Consider the following 23,915-nt stretch of genomic DNA (forward strand, 5'->3'; position numbering starts at 1 on the left):
GGTGGTGAACTTGTGAACTTTGTAAACTCTTCCAGTAAATACTGATCTCATCGCTCATATGCATCCACCAGCCCGGCCTGTCCAGGAACAACCTGCTGCACCCGTGTCCTTGGAGAGCAGAGCTGTTGAAAGCTGCAGGTTTTACTGTGGTATGCAGGCAGCAGGTCTATCCCTGCCAGGCACACATGACTTCTGGCTGTCTCCTCCCTTACAAAACACTCATAATTAGAGCTGGGGAACTCTTCCAGGTTGTACCATGAAACCTCTTTCATGTTTTTCTCAGCGATGTCATGAGAGATTTCAATTTTTTTTTAACCTAACCTGTTTGACGTGGTATAGATGCAGTAGGTTAGGGTCTTTTTCCTTCTCGATAGCTTGGACAGCTTGTCAAAAACACATTTTGTGCGTCAAAACAAATTGATCTCAAGCCAAAGTCGAGATGGACTAAGTCTACTGACGGCTGCTCGTACAGAACTGACATGGTATCAAGGTGTGTTCTCCTCTCTGTAGCATCACCACTTTAACTATAGATTACTAATTTACAGATCATCATTATGTTGTACACATCAAAGTATAGCAGAGGTTTGGCCACACAGTGACATTGCTGCGATTAAGTCTATTGAAGCCAAAAAACGGCAGCAGTCAGTCGATCACGTTTTTCATTAAGTTTATAAAGATGGTCTAAACCAGTTTATGTGGAGGTCAAACTGACACTGAGTGCATTGAAATATCTGTAATAATTCCTCAAGTGCAGGAGGTCAAAGTTTAAGTAATGTTGTGTCTCAAATCCCATACTTCCATTAGTACACTGTGTACACTCTGTACTTACTTGTGTATTTTCAACATTGTAACAGTGTATTTTATAGTGCCTCAAATCAACACTTACACTTACCGGAAACGACAATTAGCTCATTAGCGAGCTAGCGTTAGCATTCACGTTATCGTTCGCAGTACCAAATCATTACAGACTGTTAAATTAACCCAATAGTGGTGCTCGGTACAAAAACACATGTATAATGTGGATAGCGCTGCGATGTTCACCATAGTTACCGTAGTCCTCAACAGCCATTTCCTGTTTGAGCAGTGGTCCCTCCCTTTCTGCTACAGAGCCAAGATGGCGACCGTTGAGGGCGAGAAGTGTCCATAGTTACACACTCAACTTTTTGACTGTTCTGAGTGAACCATCCAGGTACTCACAGTGCTGCATTTTTCCATACTTCTCATTGTGAACGCACTGATGCACTCAAATTATTAAGTGTATGTACAGAAGTACGCAATCTGGGACACAGCATAGGTCTGTAATGTGTGATGGATATTTACAGACAGTTTCAGTAATGATTATACCGTTCGTCTTTCTTCTTTCTTCCAAATAAGCTAGTTTCTAACCTGCCTGACTCCTTGTTAGCAACATCATCTTGTTTCCAGATCTCAGCAATCAGCTTAGTGAGTCTCACAGAACTAAAACAACTAAACAGCAACTTTTAGAGCTCAGTATTGCAGTGAAATAAATACATTTAAGTGGAATCACTGTGAAAGAGTATCAAGGCTGCTGAGAGCTCTCACATTCATGTCATTCAACAGAGAGTGCTTCAAACCCCTTTTTTAATTCTACATTCTGGAACATCGCTTTAGTTCGTTAACTCGAAAATCTGAATGTCAGTCAATTACATCTCTTCACCGCTCAGTGTGAGGAAAAAGTTCCTATACATGTGTTCCCCAGGGTGCTTATGAGACAGCTTGTTAGTGGCAGCGTTTCTCTTTCAATCCTGAAGTTCCCCCTAAAGAAAGACACCAATGAGCCGGCCTGCTGCTGCTGGCGCTGCCCGTCTCTCTCTCCACTTAGAAATGCTAACGTTACAGCAGCTCGCCATTTTCAGTTCAACACATCGAAACTCCGGCGCTGAAAATAGCAGCCAGAAGTTTCCCTTTAATGACCTGCGTGGCCGTTCACCTCAGTGGCGTTCGGGTCGTGAGAGAACCAGAGATTCCAGGAGGGATTTGAGAGCCGCTCTGTCTAAAGTTTCATAATATATTGTCAGTGTGTGAACATGAGGCCCTGCTGTATTATGCTCACCATTTATGTAATCCCATCTGTAACATTAGAGCCTTTACTTAGACAGGAAAACAAAAGCACAAGGCGGGGGGAAAGGCTTAAAAAACACTGCATTGGATATCGTCACATTTATCTGTGGCATTCAGTGCTGTCTGCTGCCTGTCTGAGAGCTATTCCACATAGAGAGGGGAGAGTCATCGTAAGAGTGCTAACTACAGGGAATCACTGAAATCTAATCATCACAACAACACAAGCAAACACGCCAGGTAATATGATGACGGGCTTCACCATGGAGAATAAAATATATCAGGTCAAGATAAAAAGTCTTGCCTGTTTTTGAGTGTGGATGTAAGAGAAGGTCACGCAGTTCACACAATGTGACTTTGCTCATGTAAACAGACATATTAACACATCCACTATACTCACACATTGTAGAGGTTTTAATAAATAAACAGCAGGTAGACCATGATGTGGATTCTACAGCGCACAGTGGAGTTAGTAGACATGATGGCACTTGCTGCTAAATTATACAAACAGAGAATCACTGTTACAAGTCCAACTAAAATCTTAACAACAACAGATGAGCTCTGTGGAAAACACATTAAAGCTCTGTCTTCTCACGCTCTCCAAAGCTCCACATTCTTAGCAAACTATTCCTCTCTTAAACTGAACCAACTGTGACCTAATACAAGGATGCTGTAGATATTATGGCTCCACGATAGGCTGTATAATAATTTATGTTGAAATAAATAACACAAAGTTGTATTAAAAATAAAACTGCAGAAGACAAATATGTATGGAATTAAAGGTAAATAACTGTGTCCTGGCCCATAATGGCAGTTTTTACAGAAGTGTAGCACCCACTGCTTAATTCCACCCCTCGCCCCCCTAGCATTATTATTAGGGCCGGGACTTTAACGCGTTAATTAAGATTAATTAATTACACAATAATTACCGTGTTAAAAAAATGGACGCATTTTAATCACACTTATTTTTGCTATTGCTACACTTAATGGCAAAAATTGCACTGGTCTGTTGGACTTGAACAAAAATAAACAATATTTGTGTTGCTTAAGCTTATGTATTCAGTCATTATTCAATGGTATACTAAAAATCCATGTGGAAAAAAATTACTTCTCACTGTTCTCAGGTCAAATATTTATATGCGGTTAAAATACGATTAATTTTGATTGATTAATTATAAAGCCTCTAATTAATTAGATTAATTTTTTTTAATCGAGTCCCGGCCCTAATTATTATACTATTATATTATCATATAATAGTAGACCTAGCACAACTAGGCAGCAGGAAATGTATTCTCTTACATTTTTTATTAAGAGTCAAGTAATATTGTTAGGTATTAACTGACTGATGGCCCTGAAATATATAATGAAAAAATATCAAAATTGAAATGTGTCCCTTGCTCTGTTGAATGATTCTGTGCAGCCTGTTGTATGGGATAATGTAGTATTATATTAGTTAGGACATATTATATTTACTGGTATTAACAGCACCTTCTCATTATTGCTTTGCTTTTAACTGCTTTAATTGTATGTTCTTACTGTGCAACATCTGTCCAGGGATAAAATAGTCAAATAAAAACAGCGCCATTAGCCTCATGTAAAGCCATATTATCTTGGCTGTTTTGTGTGGTGACTTAGCTGAGACCTCACTGAAACACACGGCCTCAGCACACGCTCCGTGACAAAGGGTCCAGTGCGTGAAAGCATGCGTCTGACTCGCAGTGAAAGTGGCAATTATGGCCGTTAGGTCACGTCCTCCTCCGGAAACAGGTGTGTAAAGCCAACACATGACCCAAACACTCCACGGGCCTCTGAGCCAGGGTCAGGTCAGGGGCCTTAACCCAACTGGCCTCCCTCTGACTCTCAGCACTGACGAGGCCACAGGTCACTTCCACAGCTCTGCACTGTCATTGTAATGCTGTTACAGTGGCTGCCACCTCCACACAGCCTGGGAAATCAGAGACCTTTTAGACTTGTTCTGCTCCACTGCAGAGTAATTCCAACCCAGAGATTTCCCCTCTTTCATTTTACACCGCTTTAACTCCTTTTCAGCGTCTGAAGTTGTGACAGGTTTGCCAGCTGGCTCACAGTGTTGGCTTGGTGATTGATTCTCCATTAATGGTTAACTGCGCTGTTAGTAAAGAAAGCGTTTTATGCATGGCTGATAAGCTCCACTGCTGATGATATTAAGTAGTCTAATGTTGTTAGTGCACACTGCTGGGATGTGGTGAGGAGGCACTGTGGGCTGTTCATGTCAGTGTGAGGCTCCAGGTCCCAGAACCATCCAGAAAAAACTATTTTAACCATCCCAAAGTGAGAGTAAACCCTCCCTAAATCCTGTCTGTTTGGAGTGTTTTTACTATAAAGATTCACTTTCAACATTAAAGATGCTGCTTTCAGTAATTATACATGTCTCCATGGTGAATTGTGCCTTTGCATTACAGTTTCCTATTCATGTAGCCAGCTATGTATGCTGCCTGCTGCGGCCCCGTTTCTTCTCGTGATGCTCTGCTCCCATTCAGTCTGGAAAGATTGTTGCATGCTGAGTGCACCAATTTCTCCAGCAATCTGTCAGCTCTAATTGTAGAAATAATGGTTATTAGTGTCTGTATATTTTCTTAGTATACCCTGTTGTTAGTTTACTTAGTTGTGAGTCAGTTATTTGGGCCTGACGAACAAATGAAGCTGTCCTCTGTGGAGCAGCAGCGTACTGCAGCTCTGCTCTGTTCACATTTTAGAGAATGTAATCAATATATTCCTCATTAATGATGGATTATTTCACCACCTACGAGCTGTCTGCTGTTAATCAGAGTGTTCATTTTTATGAGTCAAACTGAAGATATTGGCTAACTGCAATCCGAGCATCACTACTGTGCACATACAAATGGTAAAATGGACTGTACTTATATACAGCTTTTCTAGTCTTTTTGTCCACTCAAAGCTCTTATACACTACATGTCACATTCACCCATTCATACACTGATGACAGGAGCTACCACACAGGGTGTTAACCTGCTCATCAGGAGGAAGTTAACCATTTATACACATTCATACACCATTGGTGCAGCCGGAGCAATTTGGGGTTAAGTGTCTTGCCCAAGGAGCAGCTGGGAATTGAACCACCAATCTTCCAATTGGCGAACGACAGCTCTACCTCCTGAGCTACAGCCATGTTTGGTACGTGTTTAAGGCTTAGATACAAACAAAAAAAGACCCCAATATTATATTGAAATCATCTAAATATATCCCAGTAGATCATCAGCTTTCCTCTATGTAAGGCTGAGTGATATGGGCAGAATCAAATATCACAATGTGTTTGACCAAATACCTCAATATCCATATTTTGACAATATTGTAAGGATGACTGTTGGTGCTTTCATACAATATTTATGCATTGAGATTTTTGATAAATAATCATCAGTAATGTGGATATAATGATTAAGTGGATAAAGGCAGATAATAGAACAGTCTGTTAAGCTCAGGAAATGACATATTTATTGTAATGCTGCCTTATTCCACACTTATTCCATATCACCATATTATGATATTCAAAATCTAAAATGATATCAACAATATTGATATAATATTGATTTATTGCCCAGTCCTACCTCTACCCTCCCTGGAAAAATCTCTACAGCTCCCGCTGTCTCAAAAAAGCCCACAGCATCCTCAAGTACCCATCCCACCCAGGACACTATCTGTTTAAACTGCTGCCATCAGGCAAACGTTAGAAGACAACAGGTTCAAAACAGTTTTTATGCAAAAGCCATAACTCCCCTAAATGCTCCAAAAACCTGATTTTGTATAGTTGCAATAACGCTTTTCTGTGTAATATTAAGGGAAATTGTGCAACAATGACAGCAGCATGTAGAACGTCTTGTGTGTGTGTATTATGTGTTTCACCTTCCTTTTACTTTTAGTACTATATATTTATTTTTTTATAGTTATACTATGTTTTTTAAGCACTTTCTTAAACTTATGGCATCATTATTGCTTTCAATATCGTTGTACACGTACAAAGACTATTCTATTCTATTCTATTCTATTCTATTCTATTATATGCTTCAGCTTATATATTCACACACAGCCAGGGCAGCACTGTGTGTTGTTGTATGGATAGATGGAACATCAGGTCTGGTGCTGAGTAGCCAGCCATTGTAGTCAGCGCTGAGTTCAGTTTGACATTTGCTCAGTTTAAAATAAATAAATAAATAAATAAATAAATAAATAAATAATCAAACACATTTTCTACTGTCCTCAAGACGACCCAACACCCTGTGTCAGTGTCTTATCAGCTTCTCCTTCTTTCTTCTGTGATTGTTACCTCAGCACCACAGACCACAGTCCTCAAGAGGTTAATTCAGACAAAGAAAGAATTGAGAAAAATCAAGACTTCTTTCAGTTCACATCCAGCTGCAGCATGTGTGTTGAGATGAGGACAGCAGAATATCTACAGAGAGCAGAGACAGCAGTGCTCTGGATCACTCACACAACCACTCATGGAGCTTTCATCATCCTCAGCCAGACAACACAGGAGCTGTGCATCAGCATGTCACACCCCTCAGTCATGCTGCGGCTCAGTGGAGAGCGACCCAGTTACCATGTGTGCTGGACTGTCACTGAACACTGCAGAGAGAAAGAGACCTGCAGCTCATGCCTGCATGCATTCTTATGTGCACTTCAGAGACTATACTTCACTAGGTATTCATATATAGGACCTGGTGATAAAACTATCATTAGGAGCAAGTAGAGGTGTCATGACAGGTGTACCAGCTGGTTGCTCAGGTGCATCAGTTAGGCTTATGCCTTTTGTAAGTGTTTGTCCATGCCACTAATACCAAAACAACAAACCACCTTGTTTCCTAAAACATAACACTGTACTTGATGCAAGCATTGACCCATTTACCCACTAACATACTCACAACTGTGATCTACAACTGGTTTGTTCCAAATTGGCACATATGGAGGTTAAGGAACATAGAGATATTAATTCATCAATCCATCCATCAATCAACCTTTATTTATACAGCACCTTTCATACACATTCATGTAGTTCAAAGTGCTTCTGAAGCTCTAAGCTCTTGGGAAATGCAATATGCAGAATGCAAACCAGTGCAATGTTATCTCTATTTTTCCATAAATAAATTATTGAAAGATTGACTATTTTATCTGACAATGATTATTTATTAAGACTATTTTAAGGCAATTATTCATTTTAGGACACTTAGTGATTTTAGGACATTATTTATTATTTTAAGACAATTAGGATACTGCTATTTTGAATGCTGCTGAACTTAGTTGCGTTGTATTATCTTATCACTGCAATGGCAATAAAGTATCTATTCTATTCTATTCTATTCTATTCACAGTTGATTAACAAGCTGATAATAAGAACAAGCGACAACATAAAGAAAAGGAATAATTATGAGGAGTGATCAAAAACAAAGAATAACAATTAAAAAGAAAAAACTGGGTTAGGGTTAGGCACACAAAAGAAAATAAGTATGATAAAAATGTTTAGAAAATTTAAATGGAGTGAAATAAATAAGACAATAAAAATAAGAGCGAACAAGAGAAAAAGTGTATTAAGAGTAAAAACTAGGTTAAAATAGATTAAAAAGACAAAACAAGAAATTGAAGAAACTAATTAGATCGATAAAAAGAAAAAAATGAATGATAATAATAAAATAACAAAATATTAATTGATGGCAGTATATTAGACTAATAAAGTCACATATAGTATATTACATTACATACAGTATATTACATATTGACTGTCCACAGAGGAACCACTATTACGGTTAACTTAACTAAAAATAGAAAATCCAAGTCCAAAATCAAGATAATGATTGTCTCTTAAAAGGGATATCAAACAAATCACTGATAGATACTCTAGACATGCCTGTATTATACATGCATATAGAAATAAACTGGAATTTGACTCTACTCTGTCGTGTGACTCAACTGTTAGATGTCTAAATGTGGTTCTTCTGCTACCCATAATGCATCTCAATAGTGTCTACTCATCAGACCCTACATGTCTGGCAAATGACAGCATCTCACTCAAACTCCAAAGCACTCAAATCCCACGCTGAGATCACGTCATCAAGGTTGTGTTTTTTTCCTCCACAGTCACAGTAGACATTATATTACATGAGTACTCCTCATGAAGAGTTCACTGATCCTCACATGACATGTAGGTTATCAGACATGTGACCTGTAATTAACCAGTCCATGCTTACAGTGCTGCAGCAGAGGAGTCAGGTGGGCGTACAGTCACAATGGATGCTGATTGTCTTATGTATTGTCCATTGTTCCAATTGTTATTCTGATGATTTTTGAAGACTCCACTAATGATGGAAAATCTGAGTCATTTTCATGGCCAAATAAAAATGAAAGCATTTAGTGTATCAAAGAGATTTCCTTTTTCTTGTCACAGTTGATTGGACCATAGGAAAGTTAATGAAACTTGAGATAATCCAGTAGAGATAATCCAGTCAATGATCACATCTACGTGTGCACAATCCAATCACAATGTTGGATAAGCTTCAGTTCAGACTGAGGGCTTCCCATAAATATATCAGCATACTGTAGTACTGATAACAACAGTCAAACTCTTACATCTGCCATCAAGATGTCTAAAAATATCATTTAGGAAACCATATTTTTTAGTGTATAACAGTACAAACATCTAGATGCTGTGCTGCTGTTGTACACTGATTATACCCACCACTGTCATTTGCCTAATGTTGATACAATATTTACCTCCTGGCCACAGAATTGTAAATGTGTTTACAGCTTGACCGGTTGTCTTCTGCTTGTGTTGCCTTAGAGTCCCCTCAGGCCTGAGAGTGCAGCTCTACAGTGGGATGACTACAAATGAAAAAAATCTTTTCAACTCCTCCTTTACAGTCATTTCAACACCAGCACCATGATGAGGCTGCTGAAGGTGGAAAACAGTGGAAATGCGTGATACTGAATACAAAGTCAACAAGTGTGACATTGATTTCTGCATTTCTTCATCCAGTTTGACTGACCCATATTAATACATTTCCACTGGGAGCTGCCCAGTATAACCAGTGTGCTACTGCTAGTGGAGACTGTCCTCATAAGAACAACAACAGCCTCAAATAAGGCTCAAAGGGTATTCTAGACTGTGGAAACATGCTGCATTCCATTTACCTCGGAAGTTGGAGCTGGGAATGACGTCACACCCGAGTTTGTATCGTTCCAGTTTACAAGTCAGAGAACCAGTTGTAGCCAGGTTAGCCTCTGATAGCAATACCAGCTGATAAAAACACATTTCTCTGTATTTTGTTCATACAGTCACCATAGCAACATGTCCACAGATAGAAGTTGGACAGTGCTGTGTGTACGGCTGATGTAATGACACATAAATTAGACAAAACTACTGTTAACAGGATATTACTACAACTTTCATACTGTTGATACACCAGACTGCCATCTTTGAGGTAGGTGCTGGTGGGGTACGGCCAACTTTCCTAGTCGGGGATCAAATTTCAGGGGGGCGTTCCAGTTGAAATTTCTGACTTGGAACGCAGAAATGTTTTCTGAGTACAAATGGAACGCACCGACAGTCCATCTTTGCCCAACACTAGCTCCAGTGAATGCTTTAGAAGGCAGTTACCAATGACTTATTTTGTCATGTAGTCAGTTAAAGTGTGTTATTTTCCCTGAATTAAGTCTATACTGTAAGTTAGTCTGCTTCTTGCAGTACCAGCAAGCTCAATAAAACTAGTTCGTTTAAAGGACCAGTCTGTAAGATATAGTGACATGTAGAGGTGAAGGTTGCAGATTGCAACCAACTGATAACCCCTCCTCCACCCCCTGAAAGCATGTAAGAGAACGTATGGTGGCCATTAAACTTAAGGTGACCCTTTCTAGAGTCAGTGTTTGGTTTGTCTGTTCTGGGCTACTGTAGAAAAATGGTGGTACAACATGAACCCACTCCTTCATTTAGATAAAAGGGTTCATTCTAAGGTAATGAAAACACAATGAGTTTTATTTTCAGGTGATTGCACACTAATTAAACCATCTTTATGAAGATTCCATTTCTGCAAAGTCTGTTCTGCTAGATGCTACACAACTCTACACACTGCACCTTTGTGGCTTTATGTTAGGGATGGATTGGGTTTGGTGTGTTTTAAAAGAAGCTTGTATGTACTAAAATCAGTTTATAGTGTGATATTGGGACACAGCTACACTATGAGGGAAAAAAGTTACACCCACTGTCCATAATTGTGGAAATTTGTGAAGTTTGATTTTTAAACTAGATACTCACACTGCAAAAACTGATTTCTAAGAAAGTTTAAAAAAAAACTTGTTTCAAGAAAATTAGACTTATTTTTTGTCTACATTATTAGTTATTATCTTATTTTTATATATGAATTCTTATAATCTGCTCAACCAGGGACTACAATACTCATTTCAAGGAATTCTGTCTTAAATAAATCATTGCTTGAAGTAAGCACGCTTCAATTTAAGTCTAGTTTAAAGGCACATTTTGAGTATTCAGTGCCTAGACTTTTTTGCTAGTTTTAAAAATTCTAACCAAGTAAATTTTTCTTACCCCATTGGCAGATTTTTTGCTCAATACAAGACAATTTGGCTGGATTCAGGATTATTTGGCTTATTTTGAGAGGGGCCATTTTTGGATCATATTCATTAAAAAACTGTAATTAATAGTAAAATGAACAAGATTCTTCCAGTTTTAGCATAGTTTTTATGAATTTCTAAGTTATTGGGGATCTTTTTATAAATGGACAGGCCTAACAAATGTTGGGATTGGTTGATCTTGGTTCATTCTTGCTATGCAGGTTTACAAATTCCTGGATATTCTGAGTTCTAAAACTCTAATTACTTGTTCTATTATGGACCTGAATGTTTCAATTAACTTCTAAAAATGTGAATGAATCATTTTTATATGTGCTCACTTTGAGGTTAAAACCAAAGTAATTTAAATATCAGTAATTACATCTGGAGGTTACAGATTCGTAGCATTTTCAAGGTAACCTTCCCAAAGACGCTGATGGTGAAAAAGATGCCACCTCATTTTTCACTGCTTGAGTCATGGTGTAACGGTCCCTGCAGGTCAAAGGCTTAGCTTCATAAACTCACTGGGTGTGTGGCAGCAGTGCAGCTATCATTCATCTTTCATTATGTGTCATTTATCAACGCTTATCCAGTTCAGTTCCGTCTCACTGAGAGTGCTCTGAGAGTCCGGAGTCTCTGGCCTTTGGAAGCTTTTAGGTGCTTAAATGGCCAAAGGGATGGATGACTTCCACGCAGGAGATGGAGAATGCTAAAGCAGGAAAAGAACTATAAGGAACTAATTAGCCATATCAGGTCTTAGGGCCACAGGACGATTGGCAAAGTCACCCTGGGTTCAATCCCCTTTGATGCAATATTTGGCAAAGTATACTTGCGCAAAACATTTAACAGCGATCTGCTCCAGAGGTACAATAAGACCTGGCTCCCCCTGCATCCCCGTGCATCCCTGCTGCATTCCACACAGGGAATTTCCAAAAGAACAATCACTCCTCTGATGAGTAATAAAATCCTGAGAAATGCAAAGTTGTGGAACAAAATATTTAGCTGAAGCTCTGAAGACACACCAGAGAATAATAAACTGAGGTCGCACAGTTCATCTGAACCATCAAACTGATAGGACACTGCAGTACCTGAAGAAAGAAAGATGCTCACATTCCTGTTTTGTTCTGCTGAATCAGCAATGCTTGACAAGTATTGACTAACATGATCTTGTTGCTGTGAGACGGCTCCCGAAAATAATGTGGGCATAGTGATTCGAAAATGCTTGTCCTTGTAAATTTAAAGGAGAACAAAATAAATTATAAAATCGATGCATTAACCTTGTAATGTAATGTAATGTAAGCATAATGACAGACACAGCTAGATAAGTTAATCATATTTGGTTGAATATGAATAAATAGTCTGTGTCAGCTGGAGAAGAAGTCTGTCAATCAGCACTTCTATTAATGATAGAGGGATTTTTAAGCAGCATGAAGCATAATAAAGAGCTCCAAACAGTCTGTATTATTTGAGTGTGAGGTCAGACTGCAAGAGCATCTGTCAGTCAACTACACAATGATTTAAATAAGCCAAGAACAATATGAGCCAAACACAGAGTGTCAGGACAAAGAGGCAGCAGCATGGATCAGTTTATTATTCTTATGATTATTTATGATTGCTTATATTGTCTATGTGGTATCATTGACTAATCTGATGCTGTGTATATAAAACTAGAAGTGTTTAAATCAATGGTCAACCTGAGGACACTCAAACTGAATTACATTTACCTTTTCTTACATATTATAGCCAAATACATCCATAATCCAGCTAGTTTTAGTAGTTGAAATAATGATAATAATAATAATAATAATAATAATAATAATAATAATGATAATAATAATAATAATAATGATATTGATAATAATAATAATAATAATAATAATAATAATGATAATGATAATAATAATAATAATAATAATAATAATAATAATAATGATAATAATAATAATAATAATAATAATAATAATAATAATGATAATAATAATAATAATAATAATAATAATAATAATAATAATAATAATAATAATAATAATAATAATAATAATCAAATCGTATAGTATAGTATTTAGAGATTGTTTTATTTTATTTTGATATTTATTTATCATTTAAGAATACAGTTGTGTCAATTATAAATGTCCCCCTTGGGGGATCAATAAAGTTTCCTACCTACCTGTAATAATCAGACCGAATGTCCTTTTTTGTTTTTTCAGTTCAGTTTTGTGTTCACATCAGTCGTTCTCTGTATGAGAATGGATGTTAACTTGCTCTAACCAGTCAGTAGCAAGTGATGTATGTGTCCTGTTCAGGAAGTAATATGAGATTAGCCTTGTGTGTACTGTTTTACCACATGTGTCTCTATGTGTACCAATGGAAGTTAGAGTGATACTGTTGGCTCAAGGCCTGCCACATGTGTGAGGTATACCCCAACTATAACCAGACATACTCATTAATTATACAACTGTATAGATGACACTATCACACAATGAGAGGGGACATCACATCTGGTTAATTTGCCAACTGCTGCCCATCATCACTTTATAAAGTCTGTAAATACAGAAATCTGGGACAGCTTGTGCTTAATGTGCTGAGTCATCCACCCGTTATCTGTTATCTAACCCATTAGTGCCAAACTATGACGAGAAAATTCTGTTTACTCCACACAAGGTCCGATTTTTTCAGAGAGTGTGCTCTCTCTGAGCAGCCAGTCATTTCCCTGGGGTTAGCAATTTGAAGTAGAGAAATAACTACAGCTCATAGCTTTATTTGACCACTGCGCAGCAAAGAGAGGCCCAGAGGTGCCTCCCAATGCAGCTTCTAATTCCTTCTGTGTATCAAAGTTACAGTACTCTTCAATGCTGTGCCTCATCTCACATCTTTGTTTCTGTAGGCGCACACACACAACCAGCCACAGCTAATACTGGAACAGCACATCACTATCTTCACCTGTGCTTTAGATAACTGTTTATCAAGAAAACAAATGCTGGAAAAGTAATCCCTTACTGTAGGAGCCTAAATACAATTTATTCATGTTTGATTAATGTAATCATTTAAGTTTATGTGGAAAACATCAGATTTAGAATATTAAGAGTATTTATAGGTTGATGTGTTCACAGTTCATATTTGCAGTAATGTAACAAATGAATAGTACTTAGAATGTAAGTGGATAGCTTAAAATGCAGATTGTTTGTGATAGTTGGGGAAAAATGATGATTATTGTTGCTTAGTAACTGTGCAGCTATAGGGATTATTACAGAGGGAGGGGGTGTGGTTATTAATGGACTGCCAGGCATGTGGAGAGTCTCCTTTTCTTCTTTGTTTGTATCAGAAATAAGTTGGTATGTTTGTTTGTTTCAAAGTAAACTGTTCAAATGGATCAAGTGGTCTTGTGTTTTTTTTTTTTTTTTTTGTTCTTTTTTAATGTGAATTCAGAAGGGGAGCCATTACAGCATCAAGCTAAGGCTTCATTCTTATATATTCTAATATTGGGAAATATTATTTTGAACTTACTGCACTACGTACATAAAAAAGTGTTCTTGACTGAAGTTAGAGGAATGAGACAGAAGGAAAGGCAAAAAAAGACAGAGGAGAAGAGGACTATGGACAACCTCAGTCAACCTCAGAAAGTGGTTCAGCAGCATCAGCATCAGCCTGTGAACCACAGACAGATGTTGTTTCAGGTTTGTGAATCAGCAGCTGTAACACTTAGACTAGAAGCAGTGAGTAGTTTGGGTCCTCAACAGGAAAAAAAAAACATTATTAAACTTTCAATATTGTTTTAAATAGAAAACACAAATTCAAATGTAATTGTTTGCATGGAATAAATAAAATAAAATACAAATAAAAACAAATGGCAATAAATATTGCATGTTTTGTTTTTGTTTTTAGGAGCATAAATGCTCTTTATGGAAAATGTGTTAATCAAATTGAAAATGAGGTAGATTAAATGAGTTAAAATAGCATGATTCATGTGTCCATATGGTTCATCTTGGTTCCAGGCAGAAAAAAAATAAGATTTGATGTTTTCATGGTGGAATCAGCCTGTGGGCCGAACTACAGTCTGAACACCTCACATGATTTCAGACATCAGCTTTTTATCTGTGTGTGGACACGATGGTGGAAGAGCTCAGCCATCGCTCTTCAGGTGCGGGAGAAGAGCTTATATCAGGTATTCAAGCCTGCAACCAAACCACACACACACACACACACACACACCCACACCCACACCCACACACACACACACACACACACACACACACACACACACACACACACACACACACACACACAGACCTTTCTCTCTGAAGAAGCCGTTAAAAAGCATTGCTGCTATTACAGAATTCAACAGAAGCCAGAAGAACTCCTGTTGGCTAAACATTTCATCAAGAGAAGGATGCAGACAGAGACATTCTCTGACACATCTACTGTGTTCCAAATGCTTGATGAAGACATGTTACCTACGCTGAAGGCTGTCCTCCAATTGGCCCTGATGATCCCAGTCATACCTTCAGTGTCTTGTGCTGTCTTCACACATGTTTAATGGTTAAGGAGCACCACGGGCCAGGACAGGCTCACCAAGCAGGCCATCATGTCGACTGAAAAGAACAATCTGGATGCCATAAACCCTGACACCTCTATTGACAGGTTCACTCAACTGAAACGATTTCGGTACAGCCACGAAAATAGAAAGAGGAGAAAAAACAACCTCCCTGACTCAGAAAACAATAAGAGGGCAAAGATTGAGGAGAGATGGGAGAGACAGAATGGAAGGACGGCAGTTGGAAAGGAGTGTCAAGAAAGAGAGTACATGGGGCAAGAGATGAATAGAAAGTGGAAAAAAGGAGAGGAGTGCAGAATGGATGTGCATAGCTACTTGAGAGGTTAGATATATACATTATTTTACATATAAACTACGAAATCAGTTTTCAATGATGGGAAGATGCAGAGAAAAAGGGAATTAAAAGAGCAAGTGAAGAAGAAAATGAAGAAGGAGGGAAGAGGACGATGAACAACGATGAAGGACAGTCAAGCAAAAGGAGAAATGTTTGAAAATGAGCCAGGAGGAAAAATGAGTGAAGAGGAAGGAGGAGCAGGAGAGAAGGCAGGCTATGAGGAGGAGGAGGAGGAGGAGGATGAGGAGGAGGAGGAGGAGGAGGAGAGATGATGACGGGAATGAGAAAGCAGTGAAAGTTCAAAGAAAGAGAGAGGAGAAAAATGTGTGATGAGGGGCCAGGAGGAGATGAGGGGACAACTGGTGAAAGGAGGGAGTAGAAGTCTGGATTTGAGGAGTCAGAAAGAGAGAAGAAAGTGCGGAGTGAAAGAAAAGGTAAAGTAGGAAAATAATGAAGGAGAGAGAACAGGATGTGATGGATAAGATGTGAAAAGGGACAGAAAAGAGTGAAGAACAGGTTACAGGAGTAGATGTAAGAGAATAAGATTGAATCTTTTTCATATATTAATATTTGATCAGAAATCTTCAGCCTTTTTTTAGCTATTATTTCATTTTCTTCTTTCAGTGAAGGACATTTCGTGGGATAAATAAGAGAAGTTAAAGTCTCTCATGTTTTAAGATGTATAGAAACATACTTTATATAGAAGAGGATTAGAGTCACGTGAAACATGGATTTAAGTTGTGAGCCAGAATTCTGACTTTAAACTCAGAACTCAAACACATTTTCACATGTGGCCCTAATCCTCTTCTGTTAGTTTGAGTCTGATCATTTTTTTCCATTAAAAAACAACTTGTTAAAAATCCTTGACCAACCTTGTCCCTCATTAAAAATCCAGAATCTATAAATACACAAACAATAGTCAAACAAAGTCCATTGTCAGTGTTTGTGCACTAGAGGCTTCAAGTTTTACACATCACACTTATAATACGTACACATTTAATATTGGTTTCCAAACTATTTGTGTGTCAAAAATCCTGCTCATAGTCCCATCCATTAAGACTGAATGTAAATCAGCTCAAAACATTCCACTTTAAAAACAGTCTTCATTCTACACAGTGAAGCGCTCATATTCAATGGTAGGAACAGTGGATCTATTATGTTGATGTTCAGGACATGTTTCTATTGATATAACTCTACATAGTGTTAGCATCGCATTAAAACATTCTAGGTAGGAGTAGGTAGGAGGAAGCCCAGAGATGGGACACTTGGTGGTAAAAGGTTAAAAAATAGAACTTTAACTAAGCCTAACCCTAACAAGTGCAAAACGATTTAATTTGATGTTTCATAGTGATGGGAATCACTAACAGTTTCTTAAGCCTGATTTATACTTCTGCGTTACGTCGACGGAGTAGCTACGCCAGTGCCGTTGGCCATTTATAGTCCCTGCGTCGAGGGAACGCGTTGCTCTGCAATTCACCGCCATGCCGCTAGGGGGTGTGTGTGGTTTCAGAGGAGTCATATCCGTATCCTTGTTTATCTTCCGGTCACAGTAGCATGTTTTTTTGTTTTTTGTTGGTCACAGTAGCATGTAGCATTGTGCTATGTGCGTTATGTGCGCTAATAACAGAAAACACATACCTTTTGTTCATTATTAATAATAATGGCGGTGTTGCAGGAAGAAAGACCGGAAAAAGCAACTGCCGGAGGAACTGACTATTTGAGCGGACCAATCACAACCCTTGCGGTCGGCGTTGCCGTGACGCGTAGTTAGGATTTTTTGGAGGTGCACGTCAGGCTACAGCGTAGGGGTCCGCTTCGACGCAGAGAGCTCTGCGTAGCTACGCTTCGACATAACGCAGAAGTATAAATCAGGCTTTACAATCTGTTTTTATTGGCTACTGTTTTGTTATGTGTTTTTTTTTTTATTATCATGAAGCTGCTATTATTCTGTTATTCTATATGTTTCTTATTCTCAACAAATCAGACTAAAACCAGCAATGTCTTCATCCCTTTCATTATACTGCCTGTCTTCAGCACTGACACAGTTAGTATGTATGAAAACATACATCTTCAATAACAGCCCACAAATATATTGTTTCAGGGTTTTTTTCTAAAGTTTAAAGTTCAGTAATTTCCTGAAACAAAAAAAATCAATTATCACTCAAACAAGAGGAAATAGTGCATTTGTTGGGGACTATTTTCAGGGAAATCTTCCTTTTCCATTTCAGTGTAATCTTGGGCATCAAAGATTGAAACAAGTGTGATGTTGTTCTACGTTCACTTTTCATATTTCAAATCAGAAACATATTATTTTCTTTGTGTGACCGACAATTTTACATACAAACCAGATTTTCCTGAAAAATGGAGTGACAGCAGCTCTGTTTCACTTACATAACATTGAAAGGGTCAGAATCCACACTTGTCTACTTGTATAGCTGCAGCTTTATCCACATAGGTGGGTTAGGGATTTATTGAAACCCTATAGGGAGAAATTCAGAATTGACACAACAGTAGCCACGTAATGGTGAAAAGTGATTCAAATAAAACAAAATAAAATACTATATACAATAAACAATCTCTATGTATAATATTCTGTCATTATATAAATCTACAATATACATACATTCCTGAAAAAATGTGTATTTACAGTCAGTGTCCCAGTCACACAAACAATTATACATCCTTATATCCACACTCCCCACCTTCACTGTCACAGTGGCTGTGTGCCGGGCGACTCAGAGGAGAATATACATAAAGACTCTCAGTCACCTTACAGATTGGTTATTGCTGACACAGAGCGAGCAGCAGTAGACAGGGAAACAGTAGGGAACAAATCTAGCACTTTAAAAGACACTGATGTTGATTCAGTGCCTATCAGTGCTACCAGCAGTACCACTTGGGGCCATAACAAGTGCGAGAGGCGTGTTTGGAGTGATGTGCCTTTGCTCCTCTCGAGTGTCACAGTCGACCAAAAGAGAAAAGTATATGATGTTTTGTGAGGAGAGGCGTGCAACTCCCACGCGTGAGAGAAGTACCTCTCATCTCCGTCTGTATTGTGCTGCTGTCTTCACCAGCTCCCTCCCTTCATCCCCCTTAAGCTCTCTCTGTCAGTTCACTTCATGACCAATGCTGCACTCTCATTACCCAGAGTCCTGCTGTCGACTCTTCCGCATCTTCATCATCTCCTCCCTCCATCTCTCCTTCTCTCTCTCATCTCTGCCCACTCTCTGTTATTGCTTTTGCCGTTTTGGATTTCAATCTCTCTTTCAAGCACTTTCTCTCTCTCTCTCTCTCTCTCTCTCTCTCTCTCTCTCTCTCTCTCTCTCTCGCTCTCCTCTCTCTCTCTCTCTCGCTCTCTCTCTCTCTCTCTCTCTCTCTCTCTCTCTCTCTCTCTCTCTCTCTCTCTCTCTCTGTCTCTCTCTCTCTCTGTGTCTCTCTCTCTGTCTCTCTCTCTCTCTCTCTCTCTCTATGTCTCTCTCCTCTCTCTATGTCTCTCTCTCTCTCTCTTTATCTATCTCTCTCTATCTGTGTCTCTCTCTCTGTCTCTCTCTCTCTCTGTTTCTCTCTCTCTCTCTCTCTCTCTCTCTCTCTCTCTCTCTCTCTCTCTCTCTCTCTCTCTCTCACACACACACACACACACACACACACACACACACACACACACACACACTGAGCAGAGTATCACAAAGGAATTTTGTTTCCAAACAGACAAACCCACCATTTGTAATAATGACAAATTGCTCTCATTATGAAATACAGTAAAATAAAAAAGAAATATTTTCAGTTCTAACAAAAGGAGAATAAAACTGATTTTAATGACATGCAGCTTCATGATACTTTGACATACGATTCATACAGATTGGTGAGACCAGTCCTCTCTATGGCTAAAGTGTCATCGTGGGATGAAGCAGTTGTAGAATGCTTCTTAAATCTCAGATGCTCTCAGTGTATGTAAATGATATAAGAGTGCTAAAGGCTAATTAAGATCAATACAAAGACTATTGTAATTGTATTAGTGGTAGCAGCAAAGAGACATTTGACCTGCTCCTTTTCAGTTCATGTACACTGACTATATGTTATGTATGTATATGCAGCTTACAGCCACCTATCCCTCATGAACAGTCATTTGTCTGCATATACTATCTATACTGTCATAACACTATTAATAATATTAGATGTTAAAAATTATGAAATAGAATCTTGCCGCCAACAGCTGGGTGCATTGACTGCATGCAACATCTGTAACCATCAGACTGTACAACAACACAGCTCCCAGTACCTCCAACACTAATGTATTGCATATGTATTGTTTATTGTATATGGTATTCTGAGATTGTTTTATTGAATATTTTATTTTAATTGATATAAGCTTTACAACAATCAAAACACTACAGAGTGGGTGGCCAGTACAATATGACTGCTGCTGCACAGAAAGAAGAAGAGCTGGGGAAGTTGTCCTGAATTTACACAGACCATAAAGGTACACACGCAGGAAGAGGAAATAAAGGGCACCTTTTGAGAATTCATGGTTGTGACAGTTCGACTATTTTTGAGCAGTACTGTGGTTAAAAATGCAAAGTTTATCCAAAGGATGGAGTGAGAGAAAATACCATTATAGTTATCGCAATTAAAAGGGTTCATCTCCTGAGAGCACTAATGCGCTGAGCAAATTGAATATTCATCTGCTTTTCTTGTATCTTATGATCCAATGTGACAGTTTGCTTAGAGGAAAGCTTGTGTTGTTTCCAGAAGGAATTCATCCTCAGGAGTTATTGAAGTACATTTATCTGCACCAAAAACACTATAATTCATCCTCTCTCTATGATGAATCCACTGCAAACTTCAAGGAAGTGTTAATCAGTTAGTTGTCATGAATGAATGTGGCGTAACAGTGGCTTTATAGTAGAGCAGATACATCTGTTAAGACTACTATCCGATTTAATGAAAGATCAATACTGTCACCAAAGTGATATGTCTATCCCAGAAAGCTTGATGTCTGATAAAAGCTTGATACATGACTTTTCTGTCCACCAAAGTAATCGAATGTCAGGAGATCTCTGACTGACTGACTGACTGATGAAGTTACACCATTGGTCAGTTTGGGACAGCCAAGCTTCGGCAGCAATGGCAGATATTCTGAGTCGGGTTAAAATCAGTTTTAATATCTTTTTCAGGCCAGTAAGTTATCATTTAGATACACAATATGTGGTCAGTTTATCCAAATAAGACTTATACCTATTTAGAAATTTGCTCTGACATTTTCAGAGATGTGAGGAGATACTGGCAAGTTGAGACCACCACCGGCTGATCAACATGTCGTCATCCTGGGTTGAATATGATCAGATGAACTGACCTGAGCAGCTCTTTGTTCATTTACTGCATTTTGATATATGATTTAATTCCTTGTGGAAGATAAATGTTGATCTCACAGATGAAATGTAACGATCGTAGCTGTTACATTAGTTTGTCTGAATGTAAAGTGAAGCTTCATGTTTATACTGGACAGAACAACAGCACTGCCTCTTGGGCTTTAGATGTACAGATATCACCACATTTACATTCATATAAATGTATTCAAATGTAAGTTCAATTTCATTTTCATTTATTAAACTACATTTTTATCGAGCCTACATAATAGACTGGAAAACAGACTGTCATTTATTGCATCTCTCTGTCAATGAGGTTATTTTTTTGTGATAATAAAAGTGTTACTGGAGCTTTGAGATGAGATGATTTAGTCACAGTACAGTCAGGTAGCTGTGTTGAAGCTTCAGTACACTGCTGTTGTTCCGATTACAGAATGATCGTACTGTGTTTGTACTCCTGAGTCGAACTTGCCAAGTCCAAACTAGCAAGTCCACACTTAGCTTAGTTGGTACTGAGAAAGGCCTGATGTCAAATTGACTTCTTGGGGGTTTGATTGCCACATGTCACCACTTCCTGTAGCCATTATTTCATAATAAAACCCTCTAGCAGCCATGTCTTGTTCATGATATTGTGTACATATTATACTGTTAACAGTGATTATCAGTCTGGCCCATCTCTCTATTTTAACAAGACCCAGAGTGGGTTTGGAGAGAAAAAAAGTCCTGTTTGTTTGGTGCAACAGGCTCTAGAGCCTCAGGCTGTGTTTACTGTTGACAGTATCTACATGGCAGAATAAGTATAATGGGTTCCTGAGTGATTTGAAAAAGTCTGCCAGAGAGACAGCCTATTTTTGTGTGTGTGGTTGTTTGTCTATCAATTAGAGTGTCGATTAAATAAATGTGTTTGGGCTCCATCTCGCCTCTGGCAAAGAACAGAGCTGTCTAGAGACACACCTACAGGAGGTTTTCAGCCAAATTCACTTTCAACACATTGCTGCTCAATAAACAGCATCACACAGAGATGCTGGAATCTATCTGAGACTCAGACGTCTAGCAGCCAAACTGCATACTGACAGTTTGTTCCATCCAACAGGGATTTACCTTAATGCTGGATAGAAGCAGAAATGTGTCTTTGGTAGAAATATATGAACACATTAAATCATCTGTTCACATTCAAATCACAGCAAGAAGCACAAAGGGTAATGGTCAGACAAATCATCGAGGAATAATAAGAGGAGAGTAGGTTTAACAGTTTTTTGTTGTGTTGGCGTTGGCTATCACAGTGATTACATCACTGTGATCACACTACAGTCAACTAGTCTCCAAAACTAGTACTGATGTAGAGGATAGAAGTGAGAGCTGCCACTTACAAACCTCCACCAACATGTTCCACCAGCCATCTCCTCCACTCTGCAGCAGAGCTGCTAAAACAAGCTAAGACATTTACTAAGGTAACATCAGGGTTTCATCAAACCTACTGCGACAGGATGGTCTCATCTGTGAACAGCAGAGCCCATCATTCACTCTCACCACCACACTGATTAGGGAGAACATTCCATTGATTTTTAACACATACAGTGAATGTTGTAAAGGATGGTATTAAATAAACCAAAATGCAAGAACAAGGAAAAAGCACAAAAGAAGTGCGTGTCTTTAATGTAGTAATGTAATGATAAGGTGTAATATGTATTTCACACTTTGTAACACAGAACTGCTAACTGTGGAAAGCTGGGAATCACTGTATTTCTCACCATTAGCACTCTCCGGCAGCAGTTATCCAATCAAAACAGTAATGTGCAACACTATTCCATTCTAACTGTACAGAGTTGACCTGAATGGTTCAAATGAACAGGTAAGAACATGGGAGTCAGTCTGGAAAAGAGTCAAAAGAGTTCCAGCAGCTATGGCTCCACACGGACTAAACTCAGGTGCTACACTACAGACAAAGGTATCCACAAAGAACGCATCATTTACAACTACTACCTGCCCTTTCTTAAGGTCCTATTTTAAATATTTTGCGCTAATGATCTGACAGTACAAACACACCCATACATTTTTGCAGCAGTGCAATATGCCCTCATTTTACATGTGTCAGTGAGCAGAGCAGTTTCTAATGTTTCACCACATTTCAGCACACAGATTGAACCACGATAAAAAACTTCAAAGTACGTGTTTTAAACTCTTCACAATTACAAACCAACTTTCAGGTATATATACATTTATTTATGTTACATTTATGATTGAATCTTACACTAATGCTGTTCAAGTGTCACTGAATGCATCCAAAATTTCACAGAAACATCAGCATTGATTTTAGTTTGTTGCGTAAAACAGCTGAAACATGTGCATTTACACACTTGGTACAACATCAATAACTTCATTACCTCTGAATGGGTCAGGATCTGAGGTTAATTAATGTCGTGTGTTCTACCATACCTCTACACAGATCAGCTGTTACACACAGAGTCCGGATGTATATAGCGTATTTTGTGTAGTTGTTTGAATAAAGCAGGCCTTATGGATGAATCCTGAGCTCCACCAGCACTGTCGGGACATTTTTAAGTAGCTGAAAGTCCGAGATAAGCCTCCCACCCCATATCTCACTTGATCCCCCCCAATGTCTGACTGAAGATTTCACCCTAGATATCATTCAATAGCAATTCAATATCATTCAGTGCCTTACAAGCTTGAAGATTTCACGAAGGAGAGAATGAGTGAGTGTGTGTAACTCTCTCTCTAACTGTGTGTGGCAATTAGCACTGCTCTTTGTGAATTGGACCTTTTTTGCAGTGAGGTTTATTTGCATAGAAAGGGGCCAATTTTGCACCAAATGTATTCATACTATCATTACATTACCATTACATGTTCAAACAGCAAAGGAACATCTAGACGCTATATGCCAGGCATTGCAGTAAGGGTTCCCTTTGCAGGTGCGTTGCATCTTAGCTTGTCCATCGCATCTGAAGAACCATGA

General features: G+C 38.6%; 1 protein-coding gene across 6 annotated transcripts in view; it reads right to left on the reverse strand.

Moving 5' to 3' along the window:
• ptprfa (protein tyrosine phosphatase receptor type Fa) overlaps positions 1-23,915 on the reverse strand; it is a 237,993-nt gene that overhangs the window by 203,974 nt on the left and 10,104 nt on the right. The gene's annotated exons all lie outside the window — the stretch shown is intronic.

Source organism: Scomber scombrus, chromosome 8 (genome assembly GCF_963691925.1).
Source record: "Scomber scombrus chromosome 8, fScoSco1.1, whole genome shotgun sequence".
Lineage (NCBI taxonomy): Eukaryota > Metazoa > Chordata > Actinopteri > Scombriformes > Scombridae > Scomber > Scomber scombrus.